At 45.9% G+C, this 20,589-nt stretch overlaps 1 protein-coding gene across 5 annotated transcripts in view; it reads right to left on the bottom strand.

The window, feature by feature from the left end:
* The window catches only part of GKAP1 (G kinase anchoring protein 1), an 814,129-nt gene that overhangs the window by 476,445 nt on the left and 317,095 nt on the right, over nucleotides 1-20,589 (bottom strand). The window lies entirely within an intron of this gene.

Raw genomic sequence — 20,589 nt, 5'->3', positions numbered from 1 at the left:
GAATCTGTGGGTTGCTGTTGGGTGATAAAAACTGGGTCTGAAGGCGGTGGCTTATATTTCTTTTCTACCCTTGGAGTAACAGCTCTTGCTTTAACTGGTTCCTTGAAGATTTGATGTGCATGTTTTAACATGCCAGGAATCATGGGTAGACTGGTAGGTGGCGTGAGTTGAGGACAACGTTTTAAATAAAAAGTCATCCTCAAGAGGTTCTGTGTGCATGGCTACGTTGTGAAATGCTGCTGCCCTGGCTAGAACCTGTGTATATGAGGTGCTATCCTCTGGGGGTGATGGCTTTGATGGATAGCACTCTGGACTATTATCTGAAATGGGATCATCATAAAGGTCCCATGGGTTAGTGTCATCCTGGTGTGACTGTACAGAGTGTGATGGAGACTGTGCAGTGGGGGTAGCAGGCGGGGAGACAGTTAGGTGAGGAGAATGAGGAGGAGACTGGTGAGGTGAAAACTGAGGAGGCGGAAATTTTTGTCTTGGTTTTGGCACTTTAGCTGGTGGCTGATCAGTGCCCAAAAGTCCATGAAAGGCCAGTTTGCCTCTTTGTTTTTAGAGGAGGTGCAGTGAGGATTTTGCCAGTGTCTTTATGAATTTGTATTCTGGCCTGTTTGTCGTCAAAGAACGAGTTACTTACCTTCGGTAACGACTTTTCTGGTGGATACATTAGCTACCTGTGGATTCCTCACCTGATGAATACTCCCATGGCGCCAGCATTTGACGGAAATCTTCTTACTAGTCTCTGCACGTCGACGAGGACGTCACTTTAGCCCACGCGACGCCGTCTGACGTCATACAGGCAATAAGAAGTCCTCGCCGACGTGCCGATGACAGTACCAACATTTTTTACGTGCATGAGAATAATAATAATAACCCAATGCAATGAAAGAGCAAAGCAACATCTCTTAATATTGTAAATCACACAACATTGCAATAAAATAGCTATAGATTTAATATAACTTTTTTTTTTTTTTTTTTTAAACAAATAAATATATTTATACATACGAACCATGTATATACCCAATATATATATAGATTTATATATAAATATACACATATATACAAATATCATACATGCAAAATGTATTGCAACTTTGAATACCAAAAGGAGCACACTCAAGGATTCCTTGGAGAGACCAAAAAGGCAACGGGGAGGCGGGTGGGACCGTGAGGAATCCACAGGTAGCTAATGTATCCACCAGAAAAGTCGTTACCGAAGGTAAGTAACTCGTTCTTCTGATGGATACAACTACCTGTGGATTCCTCACCTGATGAATAGAGTCCCAAAGCAGTACCACGCCCGGCGGTGGGTGCCTAAATGGTCAAACCAAGAAATCCTGCAGCACTGACCGTGCAAAATGACCGTCCCTTCTGACCTCAGAGTCCAAACAGTAATGTTTCACAAAAGTGTGAAGGGACGACCAAGTTGCGGCCTTGCAGATGTCAACCACAGGAACACCCCTGGCCAAGGCCGAAGAGGCCGACTTAGCTCTGGTGGAGTGAGCTCTAATGCCCTCAGGCGGATCCTTCTTTGCCAAAGAGTAACAGATTTTAATGCAAAGAACAACCCACCTGGAGAGTGTTCTCTTGTGGACTGCCTTTCCTCTCCTCTTGCCCACGTATCCGACAAACAGCTGATCCTCCAGCCTGATATCCTTCATTCTGTCGATATAGAAGCTCAACGCCCTTTTTGGGTCCAGGCGATGTAGTCTTTCTTCCTCCTTTGAAGGATGAGGCGGAGGATAAAACGTGGACAAAGTGATTGTCTGAGCCAAATGGAAGGGTGAAACAACCTTCGGAAGGAAAGCAGCCTTGGTCCTCAACACCACCTTATCCCCATAAAACGTTATATAAGGGGGTTTAACCGATAAGGCCTGCAACTCACTCACTCTCCTTGCAGATGTTATAGCTACCAGGAATACTGTTTTAATAACCAAATACCTTAAGGGGCAAGAATGCATAGGCTCAAAAGGGGACCCCATAAGGAAAGTCAGGACCAAGGACAAATCCCATTGAGGCATAACGAATGGTTTTGGAGGATATTGATTCAGAAGACCTTTCAAGAATCTGAGAACAATAGGGGATTTAAATAACGATGGTTGGTCTGGAAGACAAATGAAGGCTGACAAGGCCGACAAATAACCCTTAATGGTAGCTACTGCACAACCTTTCTGCGCTAGAGACAGTGCAAAAGACAAAACATGTGACAGATGAGCATGTAAGGGATCCATCTGTCTCTCTCCACACCACATAACAAATTTAGACCACCTATTAGCGTAGATAGATTTAGTGGAGTGTCGCCTGGCCGCTAAGATAACATCCACTACATCAGGCGGGAGAGAGAAGGAACTCAGGTTGCCCCGTTCAATCTCCAAGCATGTAGGTGCAGACTCTGGAGGTTGGGGTGTAAAACCTGCCCCTGCGACTGCGAGAGGAGGTCTGCCCTGAGAGGGAGACGGAGCGGAGGGCACAGTGAGAGTTGGAGAAGGTCGGAGTACCATACCCTCCTTGGCCAATCCGGAGCTATTAAGATGACTTGGGCCCGGTCTTGGCGAATTTTCCTCAACACTCGAGGAATCAAGGGTATGGGGGGAAACGCGTAAAGCAACTGGTCGCACCAGGTTATCTGAAACGCGTCTCTCAACGCTCCCTGCATCGGATACTGGAGGCTGCAGAATAACGGGCAATGCGCGTTCTCCCGAGTGGCAAACAGATCTATCCGAGGAAACCCCCACATCTGGAAGATTAAACAGACTTGATCTGGATGGAGACGCCACTCGTGGTCTGCCGAGAATTGGCGACTGAGACTGTCCGCACGTACATTCAAGACCCCGGCCAGATGATTTGCCACCAAGCAAATCTGATGGTCCTTTGCCCAGGACCATAGCCGAAGAGCTTCTCTGCAGAGAAGGTACGACCCTACTCCTCCCTGTTTGTTTATGTACCACATCGTGGTAGTATTGTCCGTCAGGACCTGTACCGACTGACCACGAAGGGATGGGAGGAAGGCCTTGAGAGCCAAACGTACAGCCCGTAACTCCAACAGATTGATATGAAACACCTGTTCCTCTGGAGACCAAAGCCCTTTGATCTCCAGATCCCCCAGATGAGCTCCCCATCCTAGGGTGGAGGCATCCGTTATTACCGTGGCCACTGGTGGCGACTGCGCGAACGGCTTCCCCTGTGAAAGATTGTTGCCCGCAATCCACCACTTCAATTCCACAGCAGCATCTCTGGAGATCTTGACAGTACCTTCTAAATCTCCCTTGTGTTGAGACCACTGCCTTCGGAGGCACCACTGAAGAGCCCTCATGTGCCAGCGAGCATGCGTGACCAACAGAATGCAGGAGGCGAACAGACCGAGCAGACGAAGGACCTTGAGGACTGGAACTACCGCTCCATTTCGAAACATTGGAACCAATTCCTGAATATCTTGAATCCGCTGAGGCGGAGGAAAGGCTCGACTCAATGTTGTATCCAGTACTGCCCCTATGAACAGGAGGCGCTGAGAGGGCTCCAGGTGAGATTTGGGCACGTTCACCGAAAAGCCCAGGTCGAACAACAACTGGGTTGTTGACTGCAGATGATGCGACACAAGCTCCGGGGACTTGGCTTTGATCAACCAGTCGTCCAAGTAAGGGAATACTGCTATCCCCCTCCTTCTGAGCTCCGCCGCAACCACTGACATCACCTTTGTGAAGACTCGAGGTGCTGAAGTAAGACCAAACGGGAGGACCGCAAACTGATAATGCTGCGACCCTACCACAAACCGGAGATACTTCCTGTGCGACTTGAGTATCGGGATATGAAAGTAAGCATCCTGCAAGTCGACAGACACCATCCAATCTTCCTTGTTCAACGCCAAAAGCACCTGTGCTAGGGTCAGCATCTTGAACTTTTCCTGTTTGAGGAACCAATTCAAGATCCTCAGATCCAGGATTGGTCTCAACTGACCATCCTTTTTGGGAATCAGGAAGTATCTTGAGTAACAACCTCGACCCTTTTCCTGCTCTGGGACCAACTCTACCGCGCCCTTTGAAAGGAGGACTTGAACCTCCTGTTCTAGCAACAGGAGGTGTTCTTCTGAACAATAAGATGGGCGGGGCGGGATGAGGGGCGGGAACTCCCGAAAGGGAAGGGCGTAGCCTTTTCCCACAATGCCGAGAACCCAAGTGTCCGTTGTGATAGACTTCCACTTGTGGAGAAAACGCTGTAATCTTCCCCCTACAGGAGAGGAGTGAGTGGGAGACGGTGGAAGCCTAAGGCTGCTTCCCCTGCTGCACCCCTCCAGAGGACGAGGAAGAGGCAGAGTGCTGTTGAGAGGCTCCTCTGGTACGGACCCCCCCCCTCCCCCTCCCTCTAAATGACCTATAGGGGAGGGAAGAGGCGGGTTGCTGGAACCTCCCCCGAAAGGAAGAGGAATAAGAGCCACGCCCAAATCCCCGAAACCTCCTGAAAACTCTAGAAGAGGCAGAGGAAGAAGGAGCTTGCAGTCCTAACGATTTGGCTGTGGCTCTGCTCTCCTTAAATCGTTCCAAGGCTGAATCTGCCTTGGCTCCAAACAGTCTGTCCCCATCAAACGGGAGGTCCAGCAGGGTCGACTGCACATCCGCAGAGAACCCTGAGTTTCGGAGCCAGGCCTGTCTTCTTGCCACCACAGCCGTGCCCATCGCCCTGGCCACCGAGTCGGTCGTGTCCAGCCCAGACTGGATAATCTGGGTCGCGGCAGCCTGGGCGTCCGAGACCACATCCAAAAGACCCTGGGGAAGCTCCGTGAATGAAGACGAAATATCATCCATCAGCGCATGGATGTACCTCCCCAGAATGCACGTGGCGTTGGTGGCCTTCAACGCCAAACTGCATGACGAAAATATTTTCTTGGACTGCGCATCCAGTTTCTTGGAGTCTCTGTCTCCAGGCACCGTCGGGAAGGAACCAGGCGCTGACTTTGAGGAACAGGAGGCTTGCACCACCAAGCTCTCCGGCGTAGGGTGTCTAGAGAGAAAGCCAGGGTCAGATGGTGCAGCTCGATACCTCCTGGCCACAGCCCTATGAACGGCCGAGGAAGACACCGGCTTCTTCCACACCTCCAACACCGGATCCAGCAAAGCCTCATTAAATGGCAAGAGAGGCTCAGCTGCAGCAGAGGCCGGATGCAATACCTCTGTCAGCAAATTCTGCTTTGCCTCTGCCACCGGCAAAGGCAGGTCCAAAAAGCTCGCTGCCTTCCTCACCACAGCATGAAAGGAAGCAGCCTCCTCCGTATATTCCCCTGGAGATGAAAGGTCCCACTCAGGGGAAGTGTCCAGCCCACTGGCTGTATCCAGACCATGCAGTCCGTCTCCAGAGTCCTCAATCTCTCCCTCCTCTAGGACTCGCTGGTACTCTTGCTCTTCTAAAAGACGGAGAGCACGCCTCCTCGAATGAAGTCTCTCCTCGATACGCGGAGTCGACATGGCCTCCGCCGACGTCGAAGAACGGCGCCGATCTCCAGAAGCATCTGACGCCGCGTCCGGCGCCACAGGCAGCTTCGGCGCCGAGGCAGGAGCCGATGGACCAACCGGAGTCACAGGGCAAAATCCTGACTTCGACGGAGGGGCAACCTCCGGGGCCGAAACATCCGAAGCCACCGGAGCGGCCACCGACGCCGGCACCGGCGCCGAGCCCACATTCCCAAAAGGGAGAAAGGGCATAAAGGGTGCCGGCCGAAGAGGCGCAGGATCACCCAACGAAAAGGCCAAGGGCCCCGAAGGACCAGCCGGAGCAGCTCCTGGAGCCATCTGCTGAAAGATGGTATACATCGCATTAAGAAACGCGGTACTATCGGCTCCAGGAGTGGGAAAAGCCGGATACTGGGGTGCCTGGATCGAGGGCGACCCCGACGCCGGCCTCGACGTCTGCGACGCCGGAGAAAACACAAGAGGCTGCACCACCTCAATCACTGACGCCTGACCAGGTGAAGTCGGTGACGCCGGAGAGGGCAACGGCGTCGATGGATGCGGCGTGACCGTGGGGCTGACCTCCCAAGTCCTCCGACGCCGAGCCGAAGGTGACCTCGAACGAGACTCCTTGCTGGAGTGGCGTCGTGAGTCTCTACGGCGCCGGGAGTCTCGATGACGCCGGTGAGACCTTGGCGAAGAAGACTTCTTATGATGTTTCTCCTTCTTCTTTGACTTTGCCATGAATAACTTGGCCTCGCGCTCTTTGAGGGCCTTCGGATTCATGTGTTGACATGAATCGCAAGTCGAGACGTCGTGGTCGGAGCTCAAACACCATAGACAGTCGGAGTGAGGATCTGTAACTGACATCTTGCCCCCACACTCTCGACAGGGCTTGAAACCCGACTTCCTCTGAGACATTGTTACCGCAGAGAAGACTACGCAGCAGACAATACACTGTAACCACGAAGGTAACAGTAACTCCCTCGAAGATAACCGTTTCGAATGCACGGAAAAAAGGGAACTGTCATCGGCACGTCGGCGAGGACTTCTTATTGCCTGTATGACGTCAGACGGCGTCGCGTGGGCTAAAGTGACGTCCTCGTCGACGTGCAGAGACTAGTAAGAAGATTTCCGTCAAATGCTGGCGCCATGGGAGTATTCATCAGGTGAGGAATCCACAGGTAGTTGTATCCATCAGAAATCCTCCATTTGTGCAAGTTCCTCCACAAATTTATGGCTTTCTTTTAATTGCTTGGAAAGTCCATGCTCCTCTGTGTATGTGTGTTTTTTCGGCTCCGAAGCCGGCTGCTTCGGGATCGAAAGGCCTGAAGTACTTGTTGGCCTCGGCTCCCAGAGTGACTTTTGGGGCTTCTACTCGATGGGTCGGTGCTTGAGAATTTCGGAGCCTGTGCCTTGGCTCGAGTCCGAAGGCTTTGTTGTTGTTGTGCCTTTCTTGGTGCCAAAGATGTTGCTTGGTCACCGGTAGTTTTCTTACAGGTGGAGCCATGGCCTTCTGGCGTGCTGGCCCGCTGTTATCGGTCGGTCGTTGTCGGACTTGTGCTCGGAGTTGGATCCCCGAACGGAGACTGCGGTGTGGATCATCTCCTCCTCTTCTGCGTTAAGGCGTTCGGTGCTTCTGGACGCCATCTCTAACCTTCGCGCTCTTCGGTCTCTCAGTCTTTTTCGAGCGGAAGGATCTGCAGGCCTCGCAAGTATCCTCTCGGTGGTCTGGAGATAGACACAGGTTACAAACTAGATGTTGGTCCGTGTAAGGATACTTAGCGTGGCACCGAGTGCAGAATCTAAATGGGGTCCGGTCCCATGAGGCCTCAACGAGACTTTTGGACGGGCTGACCAGGCCCAAGTTGGGCGCAGGTGCCTCGAAGGGCAAGTAGAGATCTGTGTCCGCCGGTACCGAGGTGTTGATGATAGATGGTACTCTATCGAAAATAATACCGACTAATTTAGAGAGTTTGTAATATTTTTCTGACTCGAACAACCAGAGTGAAAAGAAACACGTCCAAACCCGATGGCGGAAAGAAAACAATCTAAGATGGAGTTGATGCCATGCGCAAAGGAGCCGAAAAGGAGGAGTCACTTGGTCCCCTGACTCAAAAAGACTTCTTCGAAGAAAAACAACTTGTAACACTCCGAGCCCAACACTAGATGGCAGGACCTGTGCATAGCATGTGTATCTGCAGCTACACATGCCATGGAACATACATATATATATATATATATATATACACACATATATATATATATATATATATATATATTTTAAATAAACACATGTACACATATATACACGCATATATATATATATATATATATATATATATATATAAAAATGATTGAAGTTTGTTTAGTTTAAAGTTGGTGTGTATAGGGAAAGAAAAATGTTATTTAATCAGCAGACATCTGTTTGTGGAATTAAGTGCTGTAGATTCACATGCTTTGCAAAAGTCTGCCCTCTAGTGTTGGGCTCCGAGTATTACAAGTTGTTTTTCTTAGAAGAAATTTTTCGAGTCACAATATCGAGTGACTCCTCCTCTTGGTGATGATGCGCAATGGCATCAAGTCCTTTGTTAGATTGTTTTTTCACAGGCAAGTGAGGTACAGAGTATGTAAATATAGACATATATATATATAATAAAGATATTACAAAAAAGAATGTCCATGCAGTGTATATACATATGTACAATGTTTATGTAAGTATTTTACAACAACGACTACAGGCTGTTGGGGAGGGTACATGCGGATATACAGCACTACATGCCACAAACAGATGTATACTGTTACAAAAGTAAATTTTTTCTGTTCAACAGCATGTGAAGCTATAGATACACATGCTTTGCACAGACTGTAAAGCAGTGCCATCCAAGTAATTGGTGGCAAGCCTTTATGAGTTGGAGTAGTTTAAAAAACTGTTCTAAGCACTGCCAGGCCAACATTTACTTGCTGGTGTGCTAAAACATATCAACAATACCGTTTAGTGAATGTGTGTGGTGTACAAATATGTGCTATTGGAATGTTTCCTAAAAATGCCATAGAAGCACCTTTTTTCCTGTTAGAGTGTGCTTTAGAGGCTGTTGGTAATTGTCTTTTAGCTTTGATATAACAAGTTTGAAAACATTTGAAAATCCATCTAGCTAATCCACTTTTTGAAATTGGATTACCTTTGTGAGGCACAGAAAAGGCTACAGAAAGTTGTTTTGAGTTCCAAAACTTTTTGCCCTGTCAATGTAATACATAAGAGCTTCTTTAACATCTGGTGTATGTACAGCTCTTTCAGCAACTGAGTATGGCTGTGGGAAAATGAAAGGCAACTCAACTGATTAATGTGAAATGGCAAAATTACTTTAGATAGGAATTTAGGGTTTGTCTTAGGAACTATTTTTTTCTTTATGTGCTTGGAAAAATGGTTCTACAGTGAATGCTTGTATTTCGATTACACATCTTAGTGAAGTTATAGGTACCAAAAATGCACCTTTCCATGAGAGAAATTGCAAAGAACAGGAATGCATGGGTTCAAATGGTGGACCAATCAATCTAGTAAGGACAATGTTATGGTTCCATACTGGAGCTGGAGGAACGCTAGGTGGAATAACTCAAGTCCTCCCATAAATACTTTAATAACAGGAATTCTGAACAGAGAAATGTTTTGCCCGTTTTGGAGCTAAGCAGCTATAGCTGCTAAGTGAAGTCTAATTGAGGAGTATGCCAGATGTCACCTTTCGTAAATGTAGCAAGTAACAATGTCTTGTACTGATCCTTTGAGTGGATCAATATTTTTAGGTTGACAGAAACGTACAAAATGCTTCCATTTTGCAGCATAACACTGTCTGGTTGCAGGTCTTTGTGCCTGTTTAAGAATCTCCACACATTCAGAAGGGGGTTGTAAATACCCAAACTCCTAAGACATCAGGAGCCATTTCGCAAGATGTCTGCTATGACCTTTGTTTTAAGGCAAGCTGTCTGGCCTGTTGGGAAGTTTCTGCTGGGGAACCACAGAGAGATTCATTAGTGTTGTGTACCAAGGTTGACGTGCCCATTTAGGAGCTACAAGGATCACGGTGAGCGATGCTTGTTTCAATTTGCATACCAGAAATGGAATGAGTGGGAGAGGCGGAAAAGCGTAAGCAGATATCCCTTACCAATTCATCCATAGAGCATTGTTCTTGGTCTGAGGATGTGGGTACCAGGATGCAAAGCTGTGGCACTGAGTTTTCTACGGTGGCGAAAAGATCTATTTCTGGCGTTCCCCAGCTGTGAAAGTATTGGTGAATTACCGGTCGGTGAATTTACCATTTGTGGACTTGTTGCTGCGTTATGCTCAATAGGTCTGCAAACTGATTGTCCGTGTGTAGGAAGTTGGCTCAGTATATACTATTTCAAAGTAAGAAATAGTGTGCACAGAGTCCAAGGGTTCCCCTTAGAGGTAAGATAGTGGCAAAAAGAGATAATTCTAATGCTCTATTTTGTGGTAGTGTGGTCGAGCAGTAGGCTTATCAGAGGGTCGTGTTAAGCATTTGTTGTACACACACAGACAATAAATGAGGAACACACACTCAAAGACAAATTTCAGGCCAATAGGTTTTTATATAGAAAAATATATTTTCTTAGTTTATTTTATGAACCACAGGTTCAAGATTTTCAAACAATACTTTAAATGAAAGGTATTTCACTCAGGTATCTTAGGAACTTTGAATTATCACAATAGCATGTACAGTTTTGGCAAAATGTCAATAAGCTATTTTAAAATTTGAAACTGTGCAAAAATCAACAGTTCCTGGGGAGGTAAGTATTGGTTAAGTTCACAGGTAAGTAAAACACTTACAGGGCTCAAAGGTGGGTCCAAGGTAGCCCACTGTTGGGGGTTCAAGGCAACCCCAAAGTTACCACAGCAGCAGCTCACGGCCGGTCAGGTGCAGAGGTCAAAGTGGTGCCCAAAACACAGACTTAAATGGAAATAGGGGTGCCCCGGTTCCAGTCTGCCAGCAGGTAAGTACCCGCGACTTCGGAGGGCAGACCAGGGGGGTTTTGTAGGGCACCGGGGGGGACACAAGCAGGCACAGAAAGTACACCCTCAGCGGCACAGGGGCGGCCCGGTGCAGAGTGCTAACAGGTGTCGGGTTTTCAATAGGTTTCAATCGGGAGACCCGGGGGGGTCTCTTCAGTGATGCAGGCAGGCACGGGGGGCTCCTCGGGGTAGCCACCACCTGGGCTAGGAAGAGGGTCGCTCCTCCACTGGAGTTCGGTTCCTTCAGGTCCTGGGGGCTGCGGTGCAGTGTCTTTTCCAGGCGTCGGGTTCCTTGAAGCAGGCAGTCGCGGTCATGGGGAGTCTCTGGATTCTCTCTGCAGGCGTCGCTGTGGGGGCTCGGGGGGGGGGGGGTCAACTCTGGCTACTCACGGGCTCACAGTCGCCGGGGAGTCCACCCTGTGGTGTTAGTTTTCCGCAGGTCGAGCCGGGGGCGTCGGGTGCAGAGTGGAAAGTCTCACGCTTCCGGTGGGAAACGAGTGGTCTTTAAAAGTTGCTTCTTTGTTGCAGAGTTGCAGTTTGGTTGAACAGGGCCACTGTCCTCAGAGTTTCTTGGTCCTTTTAGATGCAGGGTAGTCCTCTGAGGCTTCACAGGTCGCTGGACCCTGGGGGACGCGTCGCTGTTTTTTCTCGAAGTGGGGAGACAGGCCTGTAGGGCTGGGGCCAAAGCACTTGGTGTCTCTGTCTTCTCTGCAGGGCTTCAGGTCAGCAGTCCTTCTTCGTCTTCAGGTTGCAGGAATCTATCTTCCTCGGTTCTGGGAGCCCCTAAATACTCAATTTAGGGGTGTGTTTAGGTCTGGGAGGATAGCAGCCAATGGATACTAGCCCTGAGGGTGGCTACACCCTCTTTGTGCCTCCTCCCTGTGGGGAGGGGGGCACATCCCTAATCCTATTGGGGGAATCCTCCATCTGCAAGATGGAGGATTTCTAAAAGTCAGAGTCGCCTCAGCTCAGGACACCTTAGCGGCTGTCCTGACTGGCCAGTGACTCCTCCTTGTTTTTCTCATTATCTCCTCCATGCCTTGCCGCCAAAAGTGGGAGTAGTGGCCGGAGGGGCGGGCATCTCCACTAGCTGGGATGCCCTGTCTCACTGCCAGGTGTTACAGTTCCTGCAAGGGGAGGTGAGAAGCACCTACACCCAGTACAGGCTTTGTTCCTGGCCACAGTGACAAAGGCACTCTCCCCCATGTGGCCAGCAACATGTCTGGTGTGTGGCAGGCTGGCAAAACTAGTCAGCCCACACTGGAAGTCGGGTATGTTTTCAGGGGGCATCTCTAAGATGCCCTCTGGGTGTATTTTTACAATAAAGTGCACACTGGCATCAGTGTGCATTTATTGTGCTGAGAAGTTTGATACCAAACTTCACAGTTTTCAGTGTAGCCATTATGGTGCTGTGGCGTTCGTGTTTGACAGACTCCCAGACCATATACTCTTATGGCTACCCTGCACTTACAATGTCTAAGGATTCCCCCCAATAGGATTAGGGATGTGTCCCCCCTTGCCACAGGGAGGAGGCACAGAGAGGGTGTAGCCACCCTCCAGGACAGTAGCCATTGGCTACTGCCTCCCAGACCTAAACACACCCCTAATGTTAGTATTTAGGGGTGAGCCTGAAACCAGGAAATCTTATTCCTGCAACCTGAAACAAGGAGGACTGCTGACCTGAAAGCCCCACAGAGACGACGGAGGCAACTGACTTGGCCCCAGCACTAGTGGCCTGTCTCCAGACTCAAAGAACCTGCACAGCACGTATCCAGTGGGACGGAGCGACCTCTGAGGACTCAGAGGACTGACCTGCACCTAAGGGACCAAGAAACTCCTGATAACAGCAGCTCTGTCCAAATCTACAACAAAGAAACCAACTTTAAATAAGACTCCAGCTTCACTCCAGAAGTGTGAGTCTTCACACTCTGCACCCTACGCCCCCCGGCTCGTGTCCAGGAAAACCAACACCGCAGAGAGGACCCGCAGGCGACTCCAGTGATGTGGACACCCTGAGTCGACCTCCCTGCACCCCCACAGCGACGCCTGCAGGGAGGATCCAGACGCTCACATTGACTGCGACTTCCCGGTAACAAAGGAACCCGGCGCCTGGAAGAAGCACTGCACCTGAAGCCCCCAGGGCCGAGAGGAACCAACCACCGGTGCAGGAGTGACCAGCAAGCGGCCCTCATCCTAGCCCAGTCAGTGGCTGGCCTGAGTAGCCCCCCTGTGCCATGCCTGCATCGCCAGAGTGACGTCCCCCCCCGGGTCTCTTCATTGATTTCAGTCAAAAACCCAAGGCTTTGTTCACAAGCTGCACCTGGCCACCCCTGTGCCGCTGAGGGTGTACCTTGTGTGCCTGTTTGGGAACCCCCCCCCCTCACCTCCAGTGCTTTACAAAACACCCTTGGTCTGCTACCCGAGGAAGCAGGTGCTTACCTGCTAGCAGACTGGAACCGGAGCACCCCTATTCTCCATAGGAACCTATGTTATTTAGGCCATACTTTGACCTCTGCACCTGACCTGTGTTGCTGGTGCTGGGTGTTTGGGGTTAACTTGAACCCCCAACACTGGGCTGACTGTGCCTAGGAGACTGAACTTGTAAGTGCTGTAATTACCTGAAAAACTAACCAATACTTACCTCCCCAGGAGCTATTGATTTTTGTAGTGTCCACTTTTAAATTAGCTTATTGCCATTTTTGCCAAAACTGTGTTTACTACTGTTTTAAATCAAAGTTCTATACTTATCTGTGTGACGTACCTTACAATTTATATACTTATCTAAATTCTGAATCTTGTGGTTCTAAAATAAATTAAGAAAATAATATGTTTCTATATAAAAACCTACTGGCCTGGAGTTAAGTCTTTGAGTGAGTGTTCTCATTTATTGCCTGTGTGTGTACAACAAATACTTAACACTACCATCTGATAAGCCTACTGCTCGACCACACTACCACAAAATAGAGCATTAGTATTATCTAATTTTGCCATTATAAACCTCTCAGGGGAACCCATGGACTCTGTGCACACTATCTCTCACTTTGATATAGTGTATATAGAGCCAACTTCCTACAGAGATGAGTTCTAGACAGTAACCATGTTGGATAATTGATAGAACCCATTGATCCGTGGTGATACTGGACCACTGGGGATAGAAACTGAGTAGTCTTCCCCCTACTGGATAACTGTGTGCTGGTGGAAAGTGTAGCCAGTCACTGTTGTGTGTTTGAGGGAGAACCTTTAGAGGTGGATGTCTTCCCTCTACCTCTATTATTGGCACTTCTATATGAATCTGTGAAGGAACCCCTGTGGTAAAAGTGTGTGCTTTAATTTGTTTGGGAGGTGGAAGGCTCAGTAGATGTTGATTTGAAACCTCCCCTAAATTGTGTCCTACGAAAAGTGCCCCTTTAAGGTGTAGTGAATAAGGCCCCCCCATGCCCTTTGCTGGCTCGGAGTCTTTTTAAAGTTTTTCTATGGTGGTTTAACCCTGTTCCCCAAATAAATGTTCCCTATCAAAAGGTATATTAGACACTGCTGGTTGTATTTCGGGTTTGAACCTACCTCATCTTAACCAAGCATGTCTCCTAATGATAATGGTAGTATTAATGCCCTGTGCGCTGAGTCAGCATCATCAGTGGCGCACCCAATGGCATTATTGGAAATAGTTTGGCCCTCAGAAACTTTCTCCTGTCCCCTTTCTCAATGTTCTTCTGGGAGATATTGGAGAAGGTCCTCCATTTCCCCCCACTAGTGGGCCCTATCATATCGTGCGAGAAGAGCTTGGGAATTGGTGATACGCCAAGGACTGGCTGCTTGTGCCGCTACCTGTTTACCTGCGGCATCTAGTTTCTTATTTTCCTTATCAGGAGTAGGTGCAATGGAATCTGGGGGTAATTGTGACCTCATGTATATAGCGTCTGTGGGAGCTGCTTTCTATTTTTTGGCAACTTTTGGAGTAACTACTCTAGATCTAACAGACTCGTTAAAAATGTCTGTAGCTTGTCTAAGCATGCCTGGTAGCATGGGAAGAAATTGACTTTTGCGGGTGGAAGTTAGTGTGTTAAATAGAAAGTCTTCCTCAATTGGGTGAGAATGGATTTGGACATTATGGTAGGCAGCTGCCCATGTTATGACATGCTGAAAAGATGTTGCGTCTTTAGCTTCTTGGGTGGAGCCTTTCATCGAATTGAAGTCTTCAGCTCCAACGCATATGAAGATGGTTTCTTGGTCAGAGCCGAAACACTCGGGTCGAAGGTTCGACTCGATCCAGAGACTGAATGAGGTGTGGACCCAGCGGTCGATGCCGAAGATGTTTTTGTCTTGACTATTTTCAGTGCTGATCCCAAAGGTGGGGACTCTGAATATAATTTTCGGATACGACCATGGCCCGAAGGCAGTGCTGGACCAACAACCGTCTTATGTGGCTTCTTTAATGTATATGTGGGCTCGGGGTAGTACTCACAGTTTGTACCAAGGTAAAAGGCTGACTTTCGATGTCTGATTGAACAGCCGAGTCTGAATCTCCTGTGGAAAAAGACTCTTGTTGATGCATCTCCTGCTGCATATTTTCTTCCTCGAAGATATTAGGGGTGTCCTTCGACGTGTTTGATGACATTTCCAATTGACGCACTCTTTAGTCTCGTAGCATTTTTTTGGATTAAAAAGATTGACAGGCATTGCCGGTCTCTTCCCTGTGGTCCGGGGACAGATTACACACCTGATGAAGATCGGTGTGCAGGAATTTCTAACGGCATCAAGGGCACAAAAGAAATGGAGGGCGTTCCATTATCCCTGCATTTCTCAATACCACGTAGAGCACTAGGCCCGAGACAGGCATTGGCACCCCATAGGGCCATGATACCGACCCCCAAAGCTGAAATTCGAATCAAATGTGTAATATAGAGAATACGCGATCAAAATACAATACCGTTGTGAAAGTAAGACCGAAAGAAGGGTTTGGAGTCTACTGAGCTAAGAAATACCAGAGCGAGAGAAATATATGTCAAAATCCCACAGCGGAGTGAAAACAATCTAACAAAGGACTCAAAGCCCATGTGCATTATCACTGAGGGGAGAAGTCACTCGATCTTGCATCTCTAAAAGACTCTTAAGAAAAAGAAAAAAAAATTGTAACACTCCAAGCCCAACATTATATGGTGGACTTATGCAAACACATCCAAATAAAGAAGAAAGCAACCCAACTTCATGCTATGGGTTCCAGAATAACCAGAATCCCCATTCAGCTCTAAATACAGAGCTAATCACAAAAGACAAAACCAGACAAAAAACAATACATATACTAGCAACAAATAGTCAATACAATTTATTAAATGATATCTGAAGAATATATATTGAATCTAATCGAATAAAAAAGGAATAGAAAAACTTACTGAAAAAACATAATTAAAGCCACCCCCTATATTAAAAACCATGAGAAATTCACAATCATACTAGCTCAATCACACTCTAAAAATACACCTAAGTACCAAGATGAGTCAAACGAAAACAGAAGAGCAACAATATTTCTCCTAGTAATATTAATCAAAATTATAGACTGCAAATCAAGTATAGAGACAAAAAAACAATATTTATTTTGTACATTGATGTAAAGTCTCTTAAATTAATTTATTTTATAGCTGTGGTGGAACATCCATCCAATCCGAAATCTTGGTCCCAGTGTGCAAGTGCTGACGTATGTTTCGGTGAAGAGTGACCTAAACAGGACACTCACCTTCATCAGGGCACACAGCTGATTTAAATATCAATAATTATCCGGGGGGGGAGGGGACGGACAATTGCAATTCTCATTTAAATACCTATGATAAACAAATTATTATATTTCAAATAAAAATACTTATATAAATTGACTAAACATTAAAGACCAGACAACCATGAGATAGACAATAACAACAATAAAGAGACAAGAACAAAACAGAAAAGAAACCACAACAAAAAAATGAATAAACCCAATACAAAGAGAGAAAAAGAAAAAAGAAAAAACAAGAAATTACACTAAGAATATCGATATCAAAAGTGCATGTGTCAGTCATTTCTAATCCAACCACGATGATCATGCAATGTGCAGAATCATAATAGTCAAGGAGACAATCTCAAGATTGAGTGTGTTCACCATCGAGTGGAAAAAAATCCGGAAAACCAAAGGGTAATACAGAAATGATAATCAGTGTCCCAAAGTGGCTCCTGTTATTCCAAAGAAGATGTCACCTGGGTGAACATGCATAATCTACATAGAAGTGCCAGGACAAAGGGTCAAGAGGTCTTACTTGGGAGGCTGTTATAGCTCCATTATGGATGTAACAAATATTGATTGAGGGGTCTCCTATTAGAGGGACTTGCAATGTCTACAAAAGGAAAAATATTAAACGAGGATGATATAAGTATGTTCTATGCCTCATCCTCACAGAAACTAACAATAATTGTGAGGCAGCAATATCTCACCTAAACCTCATTGCACTTCTTTTTTTTTTTTTTTTTTTTTTAAATCGCTGAAATCCCGCGTGTAATTCTCTCGAGGTAGTTATATGCACGTAGGAGAGGTATTGTTCGATCACGAAGGTAAGTTATAATAACCTAGCCTAAAATGCAATAGACGCCGTAAATCTAAAAGGAAAATGTGTTCCATGCTAGTCACAAATCCAAAGAAAATAAATAAACATGACAATAACCACAAAAGCGGTCGAAGGTACCTCACCTGCTTCCATATTATATGCAAGAATGTATCGGTATTATGGGCCCCATTGTTAAAGTTATCGTTGCGTAAGTCTGGATCCCGGTGAAATTAGAAAAAGGAAGGGCAACAGCAGAACAGTTTTTAAACCGATTATCCGCCTATCGGAGCTACCAACATGCTTCCGGGGTGCCGTCAAATAGATAGAAACCGAAGACGGACAAAGTGCGTCCTACCATTGAAAAAATAAAGAAACTACATAGGCGCCATCTTAGAGCAGGGCAAAAGCTAGAACTGAACCAATAATGATACCGTCATATCTATGCGGTAAATATAGTATGATGGAAAGTGAACCAGAAAGCTAAAAATACCTTACTTCAAAAAACATAACTCAAGTATCAGAGCAGCTGGCACGCTTCCAAAATACCTTCAAGTATATGGAAAACGAAGGCGGACAAAATACGTCCTGCCAGAAAGAAGACTAAAAGACTCCATGGTCGCCATCTTACAGTGACCAGGTACTAATAGGCCAAATGTGAGCACACGGTCTGTGTAGAGGAATATTACTTAAATAATAAACACTACCAAGAAAAATTAAATCAAATATTCAACTTGTACAGATACTGAAACATGAAAGCCAGATAGACCATGAATCATATAATAACTACCTAAAAAACTAAAAAAGACTAAAGCAACAGAAAAAAGCACCCAGGAATCCACTGTGTGCCAATAATAATCGTGCTATTAAGAAGAGACCTTAAAAGAAGGCATTTTCCCCACAGAATCCTCTCGTTAAATCCTTGATTCACAGTATCTAACAGGAATATCCAGAAGACCTCTCTTTTCTTTCTATATTCATCAGAGTCACCCTGGGACATTGAAATCTTTTCTAAAATGGTCCATTTTAGGTCATCATATTGGTGGACCCTTTTCCCAGTAGTGATCTACTAATGGAGCTTGGCCACAATGATTTTTGATGGCTGATTTGTGCTCACTAAATGGTTGCCCAAATTGGCTGCCTATTTCACCCACATATCCAAATCCACAAGGGCACAAGATTAGATATATGATGTTTGCACTTTGACATTTGGTCATGTTTTTTAATGTTATCATTTTTTTGTTAAATAACAGAGTCTGATACTACGGCATGCGCGCAGGCATGACATACCCCACATCAATGATTTCCTAAGAAGGGATTGGTTCCTGAAATACTTTGTAAGAACTCACTGCCTTTATTAGGCCTTGCTTGGACCAACTTGTCCCCCAGGTTAGAGTTTCTTTTGTAGGCGAACATGGGTTTCATAAGGGGAGCATGTTCTTTGTTAGTATTCAAGATGTTCCAGTGTGTGTTTATTATACCTTGTATCTCGTTATTCATATTAGAATGTCTGATAACACACACCATCCGGTCTGATTTGTCTTTTTGATGTGAAACAAAGAGGGCTTCTCGTTATAATATTTAGCCCTCTTATATGCATCACGAATGACCCTATGGGGATAACCCTGTAGCAGAAAATTATCCTTCATGGTCATGGCATTCCTGTCATATTCATGCATGGTACTACAATTCCTACGAATCCTGAGGAACTGAGTAAATGGAATATTCTGTTGTTGACTGCTCGGATGATAACTATTGAAATGCAGAAGAGTAATTCTAGCTGTAGGCTTGGTGTATAATGTGACCTGAAGATGTTGCTCTTTTTCAAATATGAGGATATCCAGAAATTCAATCCTTTTGTTGTTGACATGCGGAGTAAATTTAAGGTTATTATCGCATGCATTAAGCCACTCAATATATTCATGAAGAAGGTCTACTTCACCTGTCGATATGAAAAAGATGTCACCTATATATCGGCCCCATTGGGAGATGTTTTAAAAAAAAGGAGCCATTTCATTGTATATATGTTTTGTCTCAAATTGACCCATATAAATGTTCGCCACGCTAGGAGCGCACGCCGCTCCCATGCTGACTTCTTTGATGGAACTATATATAGGCAAATCAAACTCAAAAACATTTTCCTGCGAGACGATCTCTAAACAATTAAGAAAAAAGTCTACAGGGACTACAGAATTAGTCTCGGTCAAAAGATTTTTGACCGCCTCATAAGCTTCCCATTGTGGGATGTTTGTATAGAGGGCTTCCACATCCAAAGTAACTAAAAACGAACTTGCAGGATTGAAGGCAAGCCCTTCAACTCGTGTTATCATGTGGCCAGTATCTTTGATGTATGAGGGAAAATTTATGATCAATGGTTTAAGGAAAAAATCAATATATTTAGATAAGGTTTCAGTGGCCGAGCCTATGGTGGACACAATAGGTCTAAGAGGGGGGTCATGGACTTGTTTATGAGTCTTCGGTACCCCATATATCACCGGTAATTTGGGTTTACTCACTATCAGATAATCCGCTTCACATTTGGAGATGCTCCCATCTCTAATGCCCCTTTCACAGACCGCCTGTATTTTATGGCCAATCCGTGTGTGGGAATTATCTGTTATTTTTTTATAGTGTTCCGGTACAGCCAACATCTTTTTCATCTTCTGTTTGTAATGCTCCGTATCTAAGAGTACAATACCTCCTCCTTTGTCACACGGCTTGACTGTAATGTCTTTGTTCCGCTGCAGATTCTTCATGGATTCTCTTTGTGTATAAGTAAGATTATCCACGGGAGCTGGAACATATCTAAGGACATTTTTGATTTTGTCATAGATAATTCTTTCAAAAATAGCTACTTCAGGACCTATTTGGTCTAAACTTGGGGTAAATGACGAACGAGGTTTAAATTTCACTAGGCTGTAGTCATCTGTAAGCTCTCTATTTTGAAAGAGCTTATTAAGCCTGATTTTCCTACAAAATGCCTGGATGTCTTTTGTGATTTCGAATTTATCAATTCTCTGACTGGGAACAAAAGAAAGGCCTTTGCTGAGGAGATCACAGTCTACTTGCTGTAACTGAAAATTAGAAAGGTTGAAGATAGGTAATGACTTATTTACATTTAGGTTTTCCAATATTGATGTCTCCGTGTTTGCAGAAACTGATGCAACTGCTCTCCCTGATAGTAAGCTCTTCCCCTCCGTCTGTTCTGTGATCTCCCCCTGGGGACATTCCACCTCCCTCGGTTGTCTAAAAAAATCTGTAGTTCTTATTGCCTTGTCTTGTGTAAGGTCATGCCTGTTAGAGTCTCCTTCGCCATCGGATTCAGAGGTATCAGAAAACGTGACTCTCTGCTTTCTATATACAGGGGTGTTGGTATTAAAGCCATCATTGGGCTCCTCTGTATAAAAAGTTTGTCTCAAATATGGATAGGCTCTTTCTTGTGAGAAAAGACGTAAATCCTTTCTAAATTTGTCTGTCTTTCTTTTGATCAAATAGTCCTGATATGTTTCTATTGCCATCTCTATCTTTTCTAAGCTGGCTTTAGCTTCTT

Source organism: Pleurodeles waltl, chromosome 1_1, assembly GCF_031143425.1.
Source record: "Pleurodeles waltl isolate 20211129_DDA chromosome 1_1, aPleWal1.hap1.20221129, whole genome shotgun sequence".
Classification (NCBI taxonomy): domain Eukaryota; kingdom Metazoa; phylum Chordata; class Amphibia; order Caudata; family Salamandridae; genus Pleurodeles; species Pleurodeles waltl.
This window is presented reverse-complemented; position numbering and strand designations above follow the sequence as displayed.